The sequence below is a fragment of the Acanthopagrus latus genome, chromosome 23 (genome assembly GCF_904848185.1).
Source record: "Acanthopagrus latus isolate v.2019 chromosome 23, fAcaLat1.1, whole genome shotgun sequence".
Lineage (NCBI taxonomy): Eukaryota > Metazoa > Chordata > Actinopteri > Spariformes > Sparidae > Acanthopagrus > Acanthopagrus latus.
The window spans coordinates 3610073-3629536 of record NC_051061.1 but is presented as its reverse complement, the minus strand read 5'-3'; the positions used below and the strand labels follow the sequence as shown (position 1 = coordinate 3629536).

The 19464-nt window shown below is 40.8% G+C and overlaps 1 protein-coding gene across 5 annotated transcripts in view; it reads right to left on the bottom strand.

Moving 5' to 3' along the window:
* LOC119013385 (thyroid hormone receptor alpha) overlaps window positions 1-19464 on the bottom strand; it is a 97187-nt gene that overhangs the window by 51882 nt on the left and 25841 nt on the right. For all 5 annotated transcript variants that reach the window (XM_037087855.1, XM_037087861.1, XM_037087858.1 and 2 more), the window contains one exon: window positions 10206-11451. The gene's annotated coding sequence lies outside the window, so the exon portion shown is untranslated. The remainder of the gene's footprint in view (window positions 1-10205; window positions 11452-19464) is intronic.

Below are 19464 nucleotides of genomic sequence, written 5' to 3'. Positions count from 1 at the left end.
TTTGATTTTAATCTATATTATTTCACTTATATATATTATAATATATATTAATGATAAATATTATTTAATTTGATTTCAGCCAGGAAAATCATTGATTGCTGCCTATAAACGAGAAGCTAGTTTTGTCTGATATCGATAACCTAGTCTATATCAGAAAAGCAACAGTAACTAAGGTTGCTTACGGGTTTACAAAAGCTAAAATTAGCCACTAGCAATGCAATGTGCTGCATCATCAGGCTTTATTACACATAATAAACGCGCATAGTAGATATTTATACATATTAAAACGGTGCTTTCACACAAAATCCTGAGTGAAATTTGTGTTGAAGGAGAACCGTTAATTGTCATTAAATGGGTAGTGTGTGCAGTCTGCGCTGTCTGTGTGACAGGACTGGCACATACGAGTCTTCATAGGCCTATGCATAGCTTTGATTGAGCACAGCAGGTTGACATGTGTGAGGGGACATTGGATGAGGGGGAACGAGGACATGTGACACTGCAGGAATCAGCAGCCAGAAGACTGACTAATCAGCCCTGCATAACTGAATATAAACAGGAGCATCTCCGCAGGAGGACATGAGGCCACATGGGAAGGGGGGGGAGCGAAATCCCATCACATGCAGATCTACTGGCAGACATGCAGAACAGACGAGCAGACAGCTCTTCAGCAATGATGCTGAGTTCTGCCTCGTTCATTTATGATGTGACATTCCAGAAAGTATGAAATTTAAATCCTTTCACTGTGGGGACCATCGGAGAGTTGACTGCAGCCATTTCACCATGTTGATTCAGTGGCTTGAGGCACAGCATTTTAATTTGAATGATCTTATAAGCTTTATACTTATGCTCTATGCGCTATATATGCTGCCCTTTACTTTGATTGGGGATACTGAACCATCTGTTCATGTTGACAGATTTTCTACCCCACTGTTTTCATCCTTATTTTGCCAACATTTACATCACATTATATCTATATCCCTGCATTCACTGCCTAGTATTTAGCTACAACAGCTGCCCCATAGTGTGAATCAAGCCTGGAGACAGTCTAATACACAAACACAAGTGAACACAAAAAACAAAAAAATATGGTGAAATACCAGGATTTAAATTCCCAGCTTTTAACCCCGACATATACTGAAACTGCATCAAACAGCAGTAATCTATTTTCTAACCTTTAGCAGGTTTGATCCCACCTCCTGCATCAAACAGAATTTGAAGCAAGGACTAAAATGACTGTCCTGGTTGCAGCTGATAGTCTTGATCTATTTACTGTATAGGAAGGAGTACCGCTATAGGAGGACAGCTGACAGCATGGCCTTAGATCATGCTGACACACTGGAACCAAGCCAACCAAACCAGGCCAAGGACTCCATGTTGCTCCAAGCTTCACTCAACATGCCTGTCAGGCAGGCCACAAGCACAGAAGACAGGATGAGTTGGTAGAAAGACCAGTGGAAAAAAATAATGAGAAGATAAGAAGGGATGACTGAGGGATGAGATACAGGCTAGTTACGAGCAAAAGAGAGCAACAGTGAAACAAGGAGGAGCATGAAAAAAAAATCAAGCTTGATCTGTGTGCAAAAACATTGCTGTGTGTGTTTGTGAGTGCTCCCAGTGTTAACATGTCCTAGCATATACATATGTGTGTGTGTGTGTGTGTGAGTACACATGCTTGTTCTTTGAACCCACTGACTGCACAGACAGACAAGATACTGCTGATAAGGAGAAGGTCAACAACATGTCCAACATTCTCAAACCACTATGTATAAATTATTAAACTAAATGTGTGCACTGTATGTACAGAACAGGCCAGGCACTCTGTCTAGACGGAGGCTGATAAGAGAGTTTGCCAAAAATACACTTATTGTACTGTTCCTACGGTTTATTGACTGAAAGCCGGCTGATTCCATGCTGACAGCTTTCTCTAACCCTTTAGAAAGAGTGGCATCAGGAACGACTTTACCAGTCGACCTTCATCCACAGTACATATAGAACGCCTGTTTTCAAGTACAGTTTTCAATTGCATTTTACAGGTGCAGTGCATCTACAGGAGGGAAAACCAAGGCAGCTCTGGCTCCTGATGCTCACTATCTTGTTGTCAGTAAGCAGTGAAGATTTATACATTGTTGACTTAATGTACATAGTGTATCTCGTCAACTTACTCATGTGTGAGCATGACCTTAATCATTTTTCACCAACATCTTAGTCAACATTATGCCAGAATAACAGGTTTTTATCCACCATTAGGGGACTTGGAAGCATTCAAATTCTACTTGTTGCTGCAGGAATGACCAAAACCAGGAAATGAGTTAACATTTAAACACTCATTTTTGGGTCTTGAAGTCAATGGAGTTTTTTGAATGGGATCTCAGTTAGATGCCTGAAATAAGGTCTGTGGTTAATCCAGGCAGTAGAGAGTTTCACGTTTTCTACAGCATCATTTACGTTAAGGAATACCCTACATTTCAATTATAATGTGTTTTTTGTGAAAAATGGGTATGATGGGGTTTTATTGATACCAGTCACATCTGGACTGCAATCAACAGAAGCTTGGAAATGGGCTTACGTTATATTTGGCTTTATCGTATAGAGCCGATATCAGGATTTTGAAAATCTATTGAAATGTGGTGTCAGTTTTAATAATCAAAATCAAATCAAGATCTGCGATTCTTCTTCACGCAGGTCCTGCACCTCAATACACTTGTGTGCATGAACATGATCAAGTAACTGGTATCGGCAGTAACTCTGATGATGTTTCAGATGTTGTTTTTTTTTTTTCACCCTATACTGATTTGCTTGGGAAGAGGTTTTTACTCTGGACAGACTGGACCATCAGACTCTCTCTTTTGTTGTTTATTGCTGAATCCCTGATGGGTGGCATTTTTTAGTTGAACTCTGGAATCTTAGATTTTGATGATAACTTGAACTTGCCCAACCCTAACAGGATCAAGTCAAGCTGTTGTAAAGTTCCCTCATGCCATCAAGTCACACTCTTCTTGTAGATCTTCTGTTTAAATTAGTTACGAATTAACGGCTTGTGAAATCCAGGACATCCCAGATAACAAGATTGGCATTAGGGGCCTATGATATCCTGATTTAGTCAAATCTTGGATGGATTCTTACTGATTTAACACATCACATCCAGAAGTATTTACGACCTTCCAAATTTCCTCAAGCTTCTCAGGGTCTGTACAAAACTGAACAAGGCATCATATGTCTGGGGAGCAGGTAAAAAAGATTATATTCTATAAAATATACCAAGAAACAAATGTGAGATATTCAAAGAGGGAGGCAGCTGCTTAACTGTAAAATTTTCAAGATTTAAGTCCTGGTTGCTTTGCCCACAGATGTAGTTTAACAATGCAGTTAAACTCCTTCAGCCAGCTCACTGCAAATGCTCCTGACTGTTTCAATACACTGAGCAATTCATTTATATTAAAGTCTAGAGGTTTAAAACTTAAGCTCGAAAGTGTTCTAGTACATCCCACAGATGCTCGATTGGATTGGGAATTAGAGAATTTGGTTCTTTGTTATGCTTCCTCCAGCCATTCCTAAGTAGTTTTTATTGTGGGTCAGGGCACATTGTCCTGCTTTGGGGGCCACTGCCATCAGGGACTGCCGTTGCCATGAGTGGTTGTACTTGATCCACAAACGTGCTTGGATGGGTGGTGCACATGAATGCAGGGACCCAAGGTTTCCCAGCAGAACATTTGATTATAACAGGATGAACAATGTTATTCACATCAACTGTATGTGGTTTGTTGTGGCGGATCAGGTTTGTTCAGCCTTGTTCAGGCAGAATCTAGAATATAACGTATACTGTGTTTGTAAAAATAAGCCTTTCTTTGGGCCACAAACAGCTAAAACACAATAAAGCAACTAATACTTTAAGTGTATGGACAGCGTTCTCAGTTGAAGAGATTCCACTACCTCTCACCTTATCCCCCACAAAACATCAGCTGTATTGAGAATAAATGGTAGTAGACCCAACAATGATTACAGCTCAGCGGTGGTATACAAAAAGCTTCTCAGCAAATAACCTTTTATTATCTTTTGTGTTGCATGTTGTAAAAGGCTCTGAATTGCTGCTGGGTCTTCATTCTTATATGTCCTACAAGTTGTTCTGCTCCACCAAGGGATTATAAAGACACTCATAGGGATTTGCAGGTTGATTGCCTGAACAGTTTACACATTAGTCCTATATCTACAGTACTGATTGTCTTGTTTCAGTCAAGCTTATCAAGGCCATACGGATCAGTGACAGGAGTACAAAGAGTTCACAAAGTTCTGGACCCCAACAGGCAGAATGTTAATAATAATACATTTAATGTATATAGTGCCTTTCAGGCTACCCAAGGACAGACTGTTGCTTGTATTGCTCTCTAGCGCAGCTAAGAAATAAATAATCGGGATAAGTGCATTTGACACACTGACAGGATCCGCTTGAGGAGGCCAAATTAATACACATAAATGTTGTGCATAGACTGTAGCTTATCTGAACCTTGACCTATAATTCCATACCACTGACACAGTCTACAGAGAGCTGACCTTTGAGGGGAACATTTTTTAATGAACCTCTGTTGTCGGAATAAAAAGTGGTGCACAAAGGAGAGCTGGTGTGTGGACAATTATAAAAGGGAGTCAGTGGTACGACCTTTGAAAAAACTGCAAGGTCAGCAAACTCGTTGGCTCAGTTAACTTTATTTTTTTTTCTTTAATAACTTAGATCATATGCAATGGTGAGTCCAGCAGCATTAAACAAAGTCACCAAAACGTCCAAAGGCCTGCCGAGAGACTGGGAAGATGTCATATTTCATGCCCAGTACAATCCACTCACATATGGCTAATAAACAAGTGATGAAGACATTTAAATTGCTGCAAATTGTTCCTTTAAATTGGCATTCTTTTGTTTAAAAGCTCAGCATTAAATATAGGTTATTGTATCATTGTAACAGTACATATGTTACAGTCTGTGTATGTTGCTTACTAGTAAGACAGGTGCAGCCTAATATATATTATCTATTATATCTCCCTGATTTAATCAACAATTCCCATTTAAGTGTAACTATTCCCCATTCTGCGTAACACATTTAATATTCCCTTGTCTTACTTGTCATGACTATTTACTGTTTCATTTTAACAAATTATTTGTTTGAGTATTTCCATTTAAGCTTTTGCATTTCAAAGTTTTACTTGAGATTATAATTTTACATTATTATATTACATTTTAAGTTTGTTTTATCATTTTTTTTTCATATCGTTTTAATCACTTTTAATTTTTAGGTTTATTTATGACCTGATTATTCCTAGCTGTGCAGTAAAACTCCTTTTAACTGCATCACTTTTTAATTTCTTTTGGACTTCAAATTATATTCAAGACCAAAAAGTAGCCTCAATCCAGTCTGCAACTTCTTCCACCATACGTAGGCCTGAGTGATGCACCTTCGCAAGATCTTGGGAAGGGTTTCTTGCGTTAGCACCCTTACGCACTGTCTGCCGTGTTTAATTAGATTTGGAGCGCACTGTCATCAGAGCAGGGTCTCTAAAAGTGTGTGTGCAGGCTGAGAGAGCTGCCCTGCCCCTCACACAACACACTAATGACAGCCATGACAAAGAGGAGTCTCTCTTCTAGACTGAAAGCTGCCAGAATACTGCGTATACAGCAGAATCCAAAACAGTGAATTCATGTTTCAAAGACTGAGATATGACATTCATATGACTGAAAAACGTTTTATTTCTCGAATTAACTGCTTTGTTGTGATGCAGCTGCTCACTTTTCACTTACTATGTAGCTTGCACGACCACTGCTGCTCTGTCTCCCTCCGTCTCCCTTGTCACTCACTGCCTGTTTGCAAACACAGCCTGTTTGCAACGCTCCAATGATCAAATGATACCATGCATAAGAACTGCCCACGCTTTAATTTTGCAGTGAACCACTGAGCAAAAAAAAAGTCTTATTTTACGAGGCTGGCCTACTTTTGAGCAAAGTGATATCATGCATGTTTTAACAGGGATGCTCTGGCCAAGAAATAACAGTGACAATGGAGTAACACTCAAAAGAGGTCAAATTAAAAAGATTCCAAATTGCAATGTGTGCAACTACCAATTAGATAACAAAGCCAGCGTCATGATAAAAGTACGCCCCAAGGAAACAAAAATAACGTCAGGAACTACTGCATAATAACAGAACGCTGCAGTAGTGTGATCAAACAGGGTACAGGTAGAAGATCAAACACCAACAGCTTGCTTGATTCTGTCAAAATCTGCCAACCAGCAATTCTAAAGCTCACTAATTAACATGTATGATCATGTTTGTTTAATTTTTACAAAATTTCAAGTTAAAAGCAAGCTGGCTCCTGGCAGGTTCATCTTTACTGTGCAGACTTTAGGGTGGTGTCAATATTCTCACGTAATTCTCAGCAAGAAAGATAAAAAAATGTTGAATAGTCTCTGTAAGTGTGGAGCAAGAGTCGAGAAAAATTCATTGACCCCCGGGTAAGGTTTAAAACGCTTTTGTTTCTGACATCTTATACGTCTACTATGCATGAACACTGTTTCACAACACCACCTTCTTGTGCGCTGCAACGAGACGCTCATCAATCTCATCCCACCAGAACACTTGAACAAATATAAGTTCAATGCCTAATGTTTGAGTAACCTCACCTTTCTTGGTAATCCTGAGTTAACATAATAACCACCCTTCCACACCTATTAGAAGTCGGTCTGCGGCCAGAGGTTTTCCCCTGCCTCCAGTTTATGTTAAGCTAAACTAATCATATCCCAGTTCCAGCTGAAGACATAATGAACAGACGTGAGATGTGAATGGTATTAGTTTGATTTTTTCACGCTTGACTTTATCCAAAATATACAGTACCAATAAAGGTGAACACAATCAACAAACCTGCCAATCCATCAGTGCCTGCCCTTTAATTCCAAGATTTGTCCAGCTTTCACAACATGAGTCAGTCTATGTCTGCTGAAAATGAACTTTGGACCACTGCTTTCTATCACTGGTGAACAGAAGTTCTCCATGAACCCAGCACACACTGAGTGGAACAGCACCCACCTGTCACACACAGACACACACACACGCACACAGCATGATTGCAGCAATACTCTAACAGCCCAATGATGACTCATTCAGTGCTCTAATGTCATGTACCTGAGCACACACAATGAGATAATGAGATCTCATGCAGCTCCTGTCGGCCCCATGTGCCCTTTAATGTGGCAGCCGAACAACCGGGCCACTTAGCAGTATATGTATGTTTCCAGCGACGCACATTTTACCAAGCCTTCTGATTGGTCCAAGTAAGACAGCGCTTCTAAAAACATGACTGGGCCAGACACACACATGCACACATGTGCACACATGCACGCACTGGAACACAAACAAGTCGGTGATCTGATTGGTCGACGTGAGCTCTGCGTTCTATATGTCACGCCATATCTGAGCCACAGGTGGCTGGGGAAGGATATGCGTTGCTGTGGCAACACGAAGCAGAGGGCGGGAACAACTTTTGGCGCTATGATGTGAGGAGACTGTCAATGATGGAGGCTAATACACGTGTGACTCCCTCTGTGTAACTGAGGGAGGGAGGGATGGAGGGAGAGGACAGAGGGTGTCTGAGGTGAGTCTTGGACATTTTCTGTCTCCTGCTGTAATCTCTGCGTTACTCTTCAGTGCTGTCCATACATTGAGTCTGTTGTGGCCGCACAAAATCACAATGTTGACCACTGGCCATTAATTCTCTACTTCTTTTGCTTTTGAAAATGGAGAAAATCTTATTTCACCGTAGAGCTCCGCACTGCGCATTGATTTGGCTCAGTCCATCCCTCCCCCCCCTCCTCTCTCTCTCTCACGAACACATCAATAACAGACCTGTCTGCGAGGAGCTCCTCCGCTGCACACTCTGAACCAAAACATGATTTGGAGGAAAGATTGTTGTTGGATTGTCTCCGTAAAGAAAACAGCTGGTTGAATTCCTGAACATAATAAATCCAGAGCTCAAGAGTGGTTAGTATCATGTATACCTCTGCACAAAACTGACGCATTCGAGTTAACTCTCAAAGTGAGTCTGTCCATATTCTTCACACAACTTCTGAGATGACTCTTCGGCCACCCATCAATCATCTACCTCTCTAAGTTCCTGCTTTACACCACACTCCTTCTCCTTGTCTTTAAACAGCATCAAACAAGGAACAGCATGTGGCCAAATTACAAAAGTCCTGTCTTATACCAGTGTATTTTCAAAGAACAGAGTTAATATGCAGCAGCAGTGCTATGCATTATTTCCAAGCTGTAATCTCATCACTCGTCTTATGATGAAGCAAAAGCTGCTCTGGATTTAAAGTCACTGAATAGGGATCACAATGCTTAGATAATTTGGAAATCTAGGCCACTAGCATCGTCTTTCCCCTCATGTGGTGCCCTGATGTTCTCATTGGACTGTACACGTCTTCGTTTGGTGCATGATACAGATTTATCCAATCGAGTTTGCATGGATTCCATAACTTGGCAGCTGTATTAATCTCTGCTTCTTCCCTATGATCCTTCCAAGTTCATTCACTTGGGCAGTTTTAAGGGGTTTGATATGACAACAGTAACTGAGGAAACAATAGTGCTTTCAACTAAATGCTAATGTCAGCATGCTCATAATGTCAACATTAATATGCAGAAGTCTACAGCATGCAGTGGTGTTATAACGATCATCTCAGATTACCATGTTAACATTTAACACTTGCCTATTAGCACAAAAAAGTACAACTAAGACTGAGGGAAAGTCTCCTGTTTTGTTTTGGTAATTAGTCATAAACCAAAGTACAGCACCGATTCAAATTTGGACCAAAAGTCTGTGACTGCAATTCATGAATGCCTGTACCTGTACCAGTGACGTCATGTCTGTTCATGACAATCCATCCGATATTTGCTGAGATATAATACTAGAAATCCCAAATGTCAGCCTTAAGGTAGCTTGGAAAAAAAAGTCATAGGATCAACAAAGTCAGCAAGATTCAATCCTCTGGAGATTGAATGTCTAAAAAAGTGGCAATCCATCTAAAAGCTGTCTGTCAGATTGCTAGTAAATCAATACATGCACACTATTAGTTGCACTGAGTGTTGTAACCAGTGGAGCTAGCTGAAGTCACAACACTGAGAAAGTGAAAAGCTAAGTTTTACACTAGACAGTGTTCAAACAGTATTAGTGCCAATCAGAAACAAATACCGACCTAACTCTCTGCAACTCAATCAATCTTCCTGGCTTTTATGGAATGCTATTTTGTTTTTTGGTTTGGACTCAAGAGAAGATGTACACCTGCGGATTAATTGTACACACGAGATACACCACCAAAAAGGCCTTGTAATTACAAAGGATGTGAAATCTCACAATAAGAGCTCATAGTTTAGTGTGTATAATGTATGATTTCAAACAAGGTAGTACAACATGCCTAGACAGCTGTGCTAGCACCTCTGTGAGGCCATATTTATACAAAGAGGTGCTTTGAGCTAAATAACAAATGTCAGCATGTTAACATGTTCATAGTGATAATGCCAATATGGTGACTTTAATATAATATGTGCAACAGTATGTTAACCATCTTAGATTAGTGTTGGCATGCTAACACCTGCTGATCAGGATGAAAGGTCAGAGAATACAAGTCAGTCTCCTCAGGGACCATGAATGTCTGTTTGTTTTACTCTAGGCGCATAATGAAGACTGGCGTCCATATATGCAGGAAATGACTCAGAATAGTCATCAGGTCAAACCTCGTTCACCACTGACAGGCACCAACTAAAGCATGAGAATCAGAAGAACTGATTCATAAGTTTACATATCATAACAACTTAGGGTTGCTGCAAGCTTCCCGGATACTTTATTTGAAGCAAAGTCTCTTCTGTATGAGGTTTCTCTGCCATGATGTGTGTTATTGTGAGAGAGTTCAAATTCAGTGAATGACCTTTTCGCAAAGCATTTTTTTTCCATCTCTCTTAATCTCCTGTCTGTCTCCACGCTGGACCATCTAATAAGCCAGAAATGCCATTGAAATGTCAGTTAGTGATCCATCTAAATGAGAAGATAAGAAATGAAAACATGAAAAGCTTTCTTGTACTCTTTGATATACAATGTAACTGAGGAGAAAAGGAAGAATGAAAAGAGAACATGCTGATAAACAAGTGTAGAAAATAAGCAAGAGGAACTCACCACTGCATTCTTCTCTTCACTCTTGCGGCTTGCTTCCCTCCTTTTCTCCTCACTGTCACACAATATGGGTATTCTCGTGAAGCGAAATCTGCCAGGAACTTCTTTATTCTTTGTGGCTCGCCCCCAGACTATGAAAAGCTGATGAGGTCCCAAAGAACTTCCCCTGCTCCGCGGGTAGTTTGACTTCTCCGGAGGAGCCCAAGGCAGGAGGAACGTCTCTTCTGTGACTTCTGAAGGCCTTGCGGGCAATTGCTGATTTATGCTACCTTTTAGATCACGAAAGCTTGCGTATGATGTAATTTTCTGAGAAGCCAGTGAAGTGAAGTTGCCTGCCAGGCAATACTCCTGAGTCTCTCGCCCTGCTTCTCCAGAGGCCTCCCTGGCTACTGTCGCTATTCTCCCGCCTCTAAGGCAAATGGAAGATGCTGAAGTGAGTTGTTTACTGAGTATACTGAAGCACCAGGCTAGTGAGGATGTCTTACTCACTTGGTGGACTGAAGCACCAGGATAGCGAATGCTGTTACTGAAAAGTTCCCTTCTGTTGACTGTCTGTCTAGAGTCAGTAGTGTTGAGGTATATGGTTGCCTGCCAAGTATATTGTATTGAAGTGTGAGGCTATTGTGGAGGTATATAGTTGCCTGCCAGGTTTATCATATTGAAGCGTGAGGCTATTGTCAGTGTGTAGCTGCCTTTCTGGCAATATGATACTTTTCCTTCCAGTAACAACTAGACTGGCTGCAAGTGTGGATCCGTACAGTTTAGGTAGCGAGCATGTCTGAGCTGGCAGGTGGTAAGAGGTCCAAGGTCGTTGCTGCTCGTCACGGTTGCGGTGAAGAGAGCTTGAGAGGCAATACAGGTTGTCACGGTAACGGCAGTGAGAGGTCACAGGTGTGTTCCTCTCACTGGGTTGGCTGATTCGGTGGAGGAGGTAGGCAGTGGGAGAAAATCCCTGAGGTAAATGGAGAAGTGTTGCACAAAAACAAAAAGGAACTGAGACAGATAATAAATTGCTGTTTGTGTCCTTTTCTAGTTCTCTGGGAGGTAGAAAGCAGGCGAGGTTTTCTGGATCGGAGAAAGAGGAGAGGACGGTGGGAGGTCAAACTGTGTTGTATCAGACTCGAGTTTTTTCTTCCATCTTATGCCTTTTGAAATAGAATGCTGGTGGTTTCCCTGTGTCCATCTGAAACAGTCGACGCTTGGCTCTGCCTCTTAACATGCACAGGTAGGTGTTCCTCAGGGGCTCCGCCTACAGAAGACAAAACACACAGACAGGTTAGAGTATGACCACAGAGAAATATTATTATTGCTATTATTACTGAGCTTGACCGAGGGTGTCCCTTCTCACAGACTGAGTCTGTGACCTCTGGGTCTCTATTCACAGTCAAATACTGAGACTCAGTTTGATAACTTAAAGACAAATCAAGTTTTTCAGACTTAACAACAAAGCATTTGAGGAAACACGTTAATAGATAGTTAAATATATAGTTAAATACCTGACACTCCCCACCAGCCAATCAGGACTGAGGAGGCCTTTTTGAGGGGGGCAGAACATCCTCAATTCTTTAATGCAGGTCCAGATAGAGTGTGAACCAGACATTACTTCCTTTCTGTCTTCATCATACAGATTTCAATTTATCAGAACAAAACTTAAAGTTTCACAAGGTCCTCAAAAGGGCTGCACAGTGGCCCAGTGGCTAGCACTGCTGCCTCACAGCTAGAAGATCTCCCGTTCGCGTCCCGGTTGGAGTTTGTATGTTCTCCCTGTGCAAGCGTGGGTTTTCACCGGGTACTCCGGCTTCCTCCCACAGTCCAAAAACATACTGAGGTTAATTGATTATTCTAAATTGTCCGTAGGTGTGAATGAGAGTGTGGTTGTTCGTCTCTATGTGTAGCCCTGCGATAGACTGGCGACCTGTCCAGGGTGTCCCCTGCCTTCGCCCTAAGTCAGCTGGGATAGGCTCCAGCCCCCCCGCGACCCTGCAGAGGATTAAGCGGCGTACATATAATGTGTACAGATGATGGATGGATGGAAGGTCCTCAAAAGTGTAGGCATTGTCAACAAGGGTGCTTACCTTAGTAAATAAATGGCTTTAGCTAAGTACAATTTGGAGGTAAAAGTACTTTGAATGCTAATTATTTTTTTACGAATAACCATAGATGAAAACAAAGTAAAGAAACAACATTTTGGTTGCAGTACAGTTTACATTCACTTCAGGGTGGTTCAAATTGATTTTCGAGATGGTTCAAGGATGGTAGAGAAAAAAGGGTAGACTAGATCCCTGAACACAGAGTGTTTTCCTGGTATAAAAAGATAAAGGAAGATAAAACATCAGGTCATTTAGAAAGCCTGCTTTATCTTTGGATGTAAATGTATTGTTTTTTTTTTTTTTTTTATGTGTTCTTCTCCTGATGGACGGGCATCGCATGCTAAGATTTTCCCAGTAAATTCAGGCGTATTGTAGGGTGTGCTTTTTGTTGAAAATGTTATAGTCTCAATGATTTAAGTACATATATGTTAAAAATGAAGTTAAATGACTGGTGATGCGCTCCCCAGTGTAGAGAATGGATGGGCAGAATGAATGGGTTTGTGCTGGTGCTTTTTTCCACCTGTGTAACTTGGTTGGTTTCCAAAATTACACCACTATCAAAATGATGCATTTCCACTGTAATTACAGTACATTAGATGTGGCGTCACCGTGAAGTACATACTGTACCCTCAACAATAATACTCCTAAGTGGCTATAATTAAATGCATACTGATAAAAGATGTGTTCAAAAACACGCTGCAACATGTCGAATGTTGCACAGTGTGTTTCAATGTTACAATGGCTCTGCAGCACTGATGGTGCTCTCATACAAACACGTTGATTCTGCTATAACAAAAGCTAGAGCACTTGTTCAGTATGCAAAGCAGCGAGTGAGTGAACAATCTATTGTTGGCATCCACATCTGAATTCACAAAATGTACAGACAGACACACACACACACTCACACTCACACACACACATTCCATGTTAATCTTCCTCCATCTGTGCAAGCTGCTCTTGGTTTTGGTCTTTGTCGTGAACACGTACATCTTGTGACTTTTTCTCTGCATACAAACACAAGATAGATTCATGCTTATGACACATGCACACACATGCACACACATGTACATACAAACAGACAGTTGGAGGCTTCACTGCACTTTAAGTGGTCACAATCAAAGCAACTATGAGAGTTGAGGTCTGTCCTCACTTTTTAAGTCTCACTCTCTACCTTTTTATCTGAATGCCCTCTGTCTGCATGTCTCAAGGCTCAAGCACTCTAAACACTGCTGGCACCACTTGTCGATACATTAACAGGGAATTGGACAGGCAGATGCACAATGTCCTACACTCACAGACTCACTTAAAAATTTAATTAAACCGAGACATGCCCAAACTTTACACCCACCTGCTTGGGGCAGGTTTAGAGACTTTTGAGTGGGGCGGGGGCAGACTGGGTCACAGATTCAAAGAGGTGGGAAACATTTTTCTAAATATAAATAAATATATCTAAACCCTGGAACATAATAGGTGACATGGTATATTCAATGTAAAGGGAAACAAAGGTAGCTCAAACTATTCTATATGAAATATAGATAACAATAATAATCATCTAAAGCTGCCATATGTGACTCCAAATAACCTACACCCATAGACTCTGACAGAACATAGACATAAAATCCACCCCAAAAGAAGGCTCGTCCAATGTAAGCTTATGAGAAAATGATCCCACTTCTGACCTATTTATTACCACAGTAAACAGTTCCCTAATAGGTTTATGGTCTCATTTTGTGTCTCTGTTGTGTTTTTGTATCTTTGTAGTCCTTATGTTGTCCTGTTGTGTCTCTTTGTGGTCATTTAAGGTCTCTGTAAAAAGCTTGTGCTTCTGTGCCTCTTTTGATTGACCCTCCAACACGAAATGTTAAGTCATTTCATTCATCAGTAATGTATCCCCAATCCTGAAAGGCCAGCTACCTAGGGCCTTCTCACTCTTGCCGAGAGGGCACCCAGGGCTGGCCAATCAAATTCCATGGGGGCCTGTGCCACCTCCACAGAGGCAAACACACAAGGATATTAATGAAGGTCTGTTCAAAACGTCAACCACCGCTGTATCAGGCCTGCACAGTATGTCAAGGTTCATTTTGGCCTCTTTGCCCTCCTTTCACGTATATTTGTGGCAAGAACAACAACAAAAACCACCACACTCCTAGTCTCTGCTCCTCAACACACCGGAGCCTCCAAGGCAAACAAATGAGAACTCAGCAGAGGGGCTAATTAAGCTGCAGCAGGAAACGCCAAATCAAAGAGACATCAAGATTAATCTTCTGAAGGAAGACGGCAGGAGAACGAGCGGGGATGAGAGGAAAGAACCACTTTGTACAGTATGCATCATTCTGTAAGCAGGAGGGAAAAGAAGACTTCCCTCCCCCATTAGCTACAGTGACAGATGCACAGTACAGGCTGCTATCGGTCGTTCACCAGATATACAGTGTCAGAATGCAAAAGAAACCTTGAGTTTATGCCTGGTTGCCTGCCAAATTAGCTGTGAAAATGGAAAAATAAATAAATAAATAAATAAAAAAAATAACACCATCCGTCAACAAAATGAACGACCATTTGGATGTCGTAAAGAGAGAGAGAAAGAAAAGAAGGAGAGGGGTAATCTATCCTTCTAAGAGGATCAAATTTAAGGCTGAAAATCCTCAACACTTTTTCAAATCTTAAAAGATTTCACGAAAAGAGCAAAGCCAGCAATGAATTGATTCAAATAAGTATTTTTCTGCAATGCCTTTGGTGCTGAATATTATCCATTTCTGCCATGGAGCAGAACCCATCTATGAGGTTGCACAGTAAAATGAGTAGCAAGGGTATAAATAATCCTATATCACAGTAATGTCATTTGAAAATCTTTTTTTGACCATGCAGGTGGCTATGCTCTATGTATGGCAATGCCTGTCAGTAAGTAGGTCCACCACTTCAGTCCAGACTCACTAACAAATCTGAAAGCAGATACACTTAAACAATGTTATACATTGTTCCATTGCCCACCGCAAATAGTTACTAAGAAATGCACCATTTACCCCAGCATTTGCGATGAACTACACTGCCCAGCTTTTTCACCACAGCTGGAGGAAATAACAATATCATTTTATTCATGGACTAAATGTATTTTACTGTAACCTTTTCTATATTAAGCAAATTTTGCACATTGTTACTGCATAATAAAGATTGTTGGATTCCAATGGAGGGGTTATAGGCCTGGTTGGCAAGTGAGTCGGCTGACTGCCGGTTGTTGTTCTGTATCTGACTGTGACCTTTGACCTCAGAGACCAGGCAGGAAACTAAAAAGGGAAGTTACCCTCCAGGCATCAATAAAATATCACACTAATGTTTCATTGCCTCTGAACCTGCTGACTTGTTTTTTAATACCAAGACACTGGCACACTGACCTGAAACAGTGTGAATGCATATGTGTGTGCGTGTGTGAGCGCACGCATGTGTGTGTGTGTGTGTGTGCGTGCGTGTGTGTGTGTGTGTGTGTGTGTTTGTAGTAAGCACAGCCTCTTGGCTGAAGCTCTGGCTCAATATTTGGCAGCAGGTAGGGGTTAGGTCATACAGTGCAGTGTATCTAGGACTCTTTTTTTCATGACTCTTTTCTCCTTTGATTTTGGATGTGGATGGGGTGCTGAGCCTAGAAAACACCCACAACCAGCCTACGCACACTCTGCAGTAACAACAGAGGGTACTCAGCCAAGAGTGTGTGTGTGTGTGTGTGTGTGTGTGTGTGTGTGTGTGTGTGTGTGTGTGTGTGTGTGTGTGAGACCTTCTCTCGTCCTTAGCAGTGCAATGTTACTCTGCACCAAACCCACCATGCTAAATTATCTGTTCTCAGCAGCTTTTACTAAAACAACAACATGTTTGCCATGAAAAGCTAAAAAAAAAAAAAGAAAAAGAAAGAAAAAGAAAAGAAATTAATATGTTGAAATGAATTAACTGAAAGTGAATTTATCAGGCATGAAGATCCACTTTGCATCCGTGCATTTTTTAATTTGGAAAGCGGCTGGGCTGTAAAATTAGGATCACATTTTTGTTAGTCACTGTGTGGCACTGCAGAGCGCTGTGGTGACAAAGCATTGCTTATACTGGCTCTAAGTTATTATGGATATGTGAAACTATGACAAACAATGAGACAGCATGTGATCCTATCAAGCTAGTCAAGCCTGTTTAACAGTACAGAAGATCCCATAGTTTGATGGCAGTAACCCGTTACAAAGGCTGATAACATCGCAGCTTTGTCTTCACATTGGCTTAGGTGTGGTGCTCCTGATAGTGATGTGTAATGAATATTTCTCTGACATTGTTCGAGCCTGAGCGGAGCATTCCTTCATGTAACATCCAATCTGCAAACTGATCTCTTCCCCTTTATCTAAAGGATATCAATAACATATCGCGCAGTGAGAGCTGGTGAGGAAAATGCAATGAAATCGAGGAAAATGTGCTACTGATTATTTTTATGGATATCATACTGTATACTCTAATCTCAGTGTTGAGCAATAGTTATGCCCATTGAGCCACATTAGTGTTCAAGAAAAAACACACATAAAATCACTATTAATGATAAACTTAACATTTTTCATGCGCATAATACAAACTGGAAAGGAAACTCTATGTTCTTGATAATGTTGTCTTATCAAAATAACATTTAGCATAACTCTGACTCAGCAAGTACAGCATCTACACACTCCGGGAGAGGACATGGTAGTATGCACCTTTAAAGTTGGTTTGCAATCCACCAAACACGCGAGACTGTCGCACCTGATTGGAGTCACGCAGTGAAGACTAGAGAGCCAAACATGTCGCCACAAGTGTGGATGTTGGTTTTCAGTATTAGAGGAAGACAGCACAGTCACAATTTGTAAAATGTGTTCCACAAGGGCCTGAGAGTTGGTGGACTAGTTTTAACCAAGCCCTCAAGGCAAGGCTTTGAGCCAATTTAACAAAATGGCAGAGGTGCGTAATTACAACATCAAGGGATGAATTGGGGCCAAAAATATATTTTCCTATAAGTTTTTACTGTGAAAGAAGCATCTTTTTGAACGTCACAACACCCACAGAATGACACATTTTGATGTGTGTGCTGCATAGGACCCACATGTGGAGGTTCCAGGTAATTTTAGACCCTGAAATTTGAAACTTTTTGGCTTTGTGTGCTACTGAGCAGCTTTCATAGAGAGAGAACTGGGCTTTTGCCTCCGACACTGTATCCAGTTCTCATTGTAAGTCCATGGTTTTACATGATAAGTTGATCTTATAATGACAATACAGTCGCTATCTACTCACCCCAATGTCGACTGAAAGTTGGTTGAAGTTTCATAGGCAACAAATTATTCTGAGAGCTTTGCAGCTTCGCAGCATTCTCTTAAACAACTGAGGCAGAACCCCTGATATCCAAAACTGATTTAGAAAGACAGTATTTACAACCTCACCCACATCATGTACACTTTTAGCTTGGCAGCTACAGTGAACATTTTGGCTTAAAAAGGTGTAAATAGCATCTATTCAAATCAATACTAGAACTCAGGGCTTCCAGAGACTAATTACACTGGATGAGCTGTACCTTTTGTTCTCTTTTTTTCCAATTGTTTTTTTTTTTTACCTCTTCAAACAAATCTCCCATCTGCTTCAGTTGTTCAGGACAATGCTACAGCGCTGTTTTATTGTGAAGTTCCAAAATTGTTCTGTGGCCTACAACCTTCACTTTTCAACATCATGCGGGTGAATAGATAATGACTGAATCTATTATTTTTTGGGGGGCTTATCCTTATCCTTTTGCACACCAAATTGTATGAGAGATATGGAATATTAAACCATCCATCTTTTATCGTTACATCGAAGCCTTTCCTAGCCTCAGGTGTGCATAGACTACAGGTTATGAACTTCTTTTTAAAGCACAAAAAATGTGCGATTATTGGTTATCTTGTCAGAATCAGCCATGAGTAGCTCGTAACTGTAAGTTATCATGTGTTGAAATATGTGCTGTGCATCCATAATCTTAATAGTCTCAAAAAGGGCATTATCATTGATTCAGACAATCTTGAAATTAAATTTAGGCCAATGTCAATTCACCAAACCATATCATAGACTTTTAAGACCTCATAGAATATAATTTGAAAATGATGGGAGCATTATACAGTGCTGGCAATGATAAACCAGATGAACTTTTCAGATGAACAGTTCTCCAAGAAAATGGGTTTTACAATGCAGAACTTAACACATTTCCCACCAACATAATGAAGCAGCACACTATAAAGATAGGAAGTGGACGTTTCTTTGCTTCCTGTAAAAACACTTACATCCTGGATGGACAATGGAACTCAAATAAAGTAGGCGATTAAGGCTGTGTTTTATTGACGGTAAGTAAAATACCCTTTTTTCATGGGATCCTCTTCATGTATCTGCGCTCTGTATCATTTCTCTACAGCACATTAAAGCCAGCTGAACACATCTGGCTTCTTTTGATCATCTCTCTCAGCGTGAACCAATGCGGGGAAAAATGCACCTGCGGCTTGACTGCAGCAAAGTATATCTATTTTCTTTTTTTTACATGCACGACTGATGCCTCGCAGAAAGAAAGACCAAATGTGTAATTGCATATTTTTCAGAATAATGTCGCTGGTTGCTGTATAGAAAAGGTCTGATATGAAAGGTGTAGGGGTCATTACTGTCATTTAGACAGCAGCAAGTAACATGCTTACAGTAAGGTCAATCTTGAATAATAAAAGACCTTGAGAAATAATGAAAAAAAGCCAAAGTCCTTAGACATGATAAATCATAATTTTCTTTTCAACATTCAATGCTCTTTTAGATATGCATTGATATTCCATTCATGTCATCCCTGTTACATGTGGAGTTTGCCCCCCACTGCGAAGTCTGAGGCTCATTCAATTACACTCATTCCATTTGGGACTCTGATATGAGCTGGGGTAAGACGCAAGATTCAGTATGCACAGTGTGAGCTGACTGAGGCTAGAAGGGAACTGAAGTGAAGCTGAGTGAGGCTCAGCTGTGAGAACAGAACGAAAACTGGAAAAAGTCCATGTCACTGGACATCTTACCCAGTGCGACTTGTGCCCAGTGATAAGGAGGATGTGTGTGGTTTGCTTTGAGACAGAAGTTTGCAGCTTAATAGGAAAGTCAATTGTTATTTCATTAAGCTTATATCTGAGTACTAC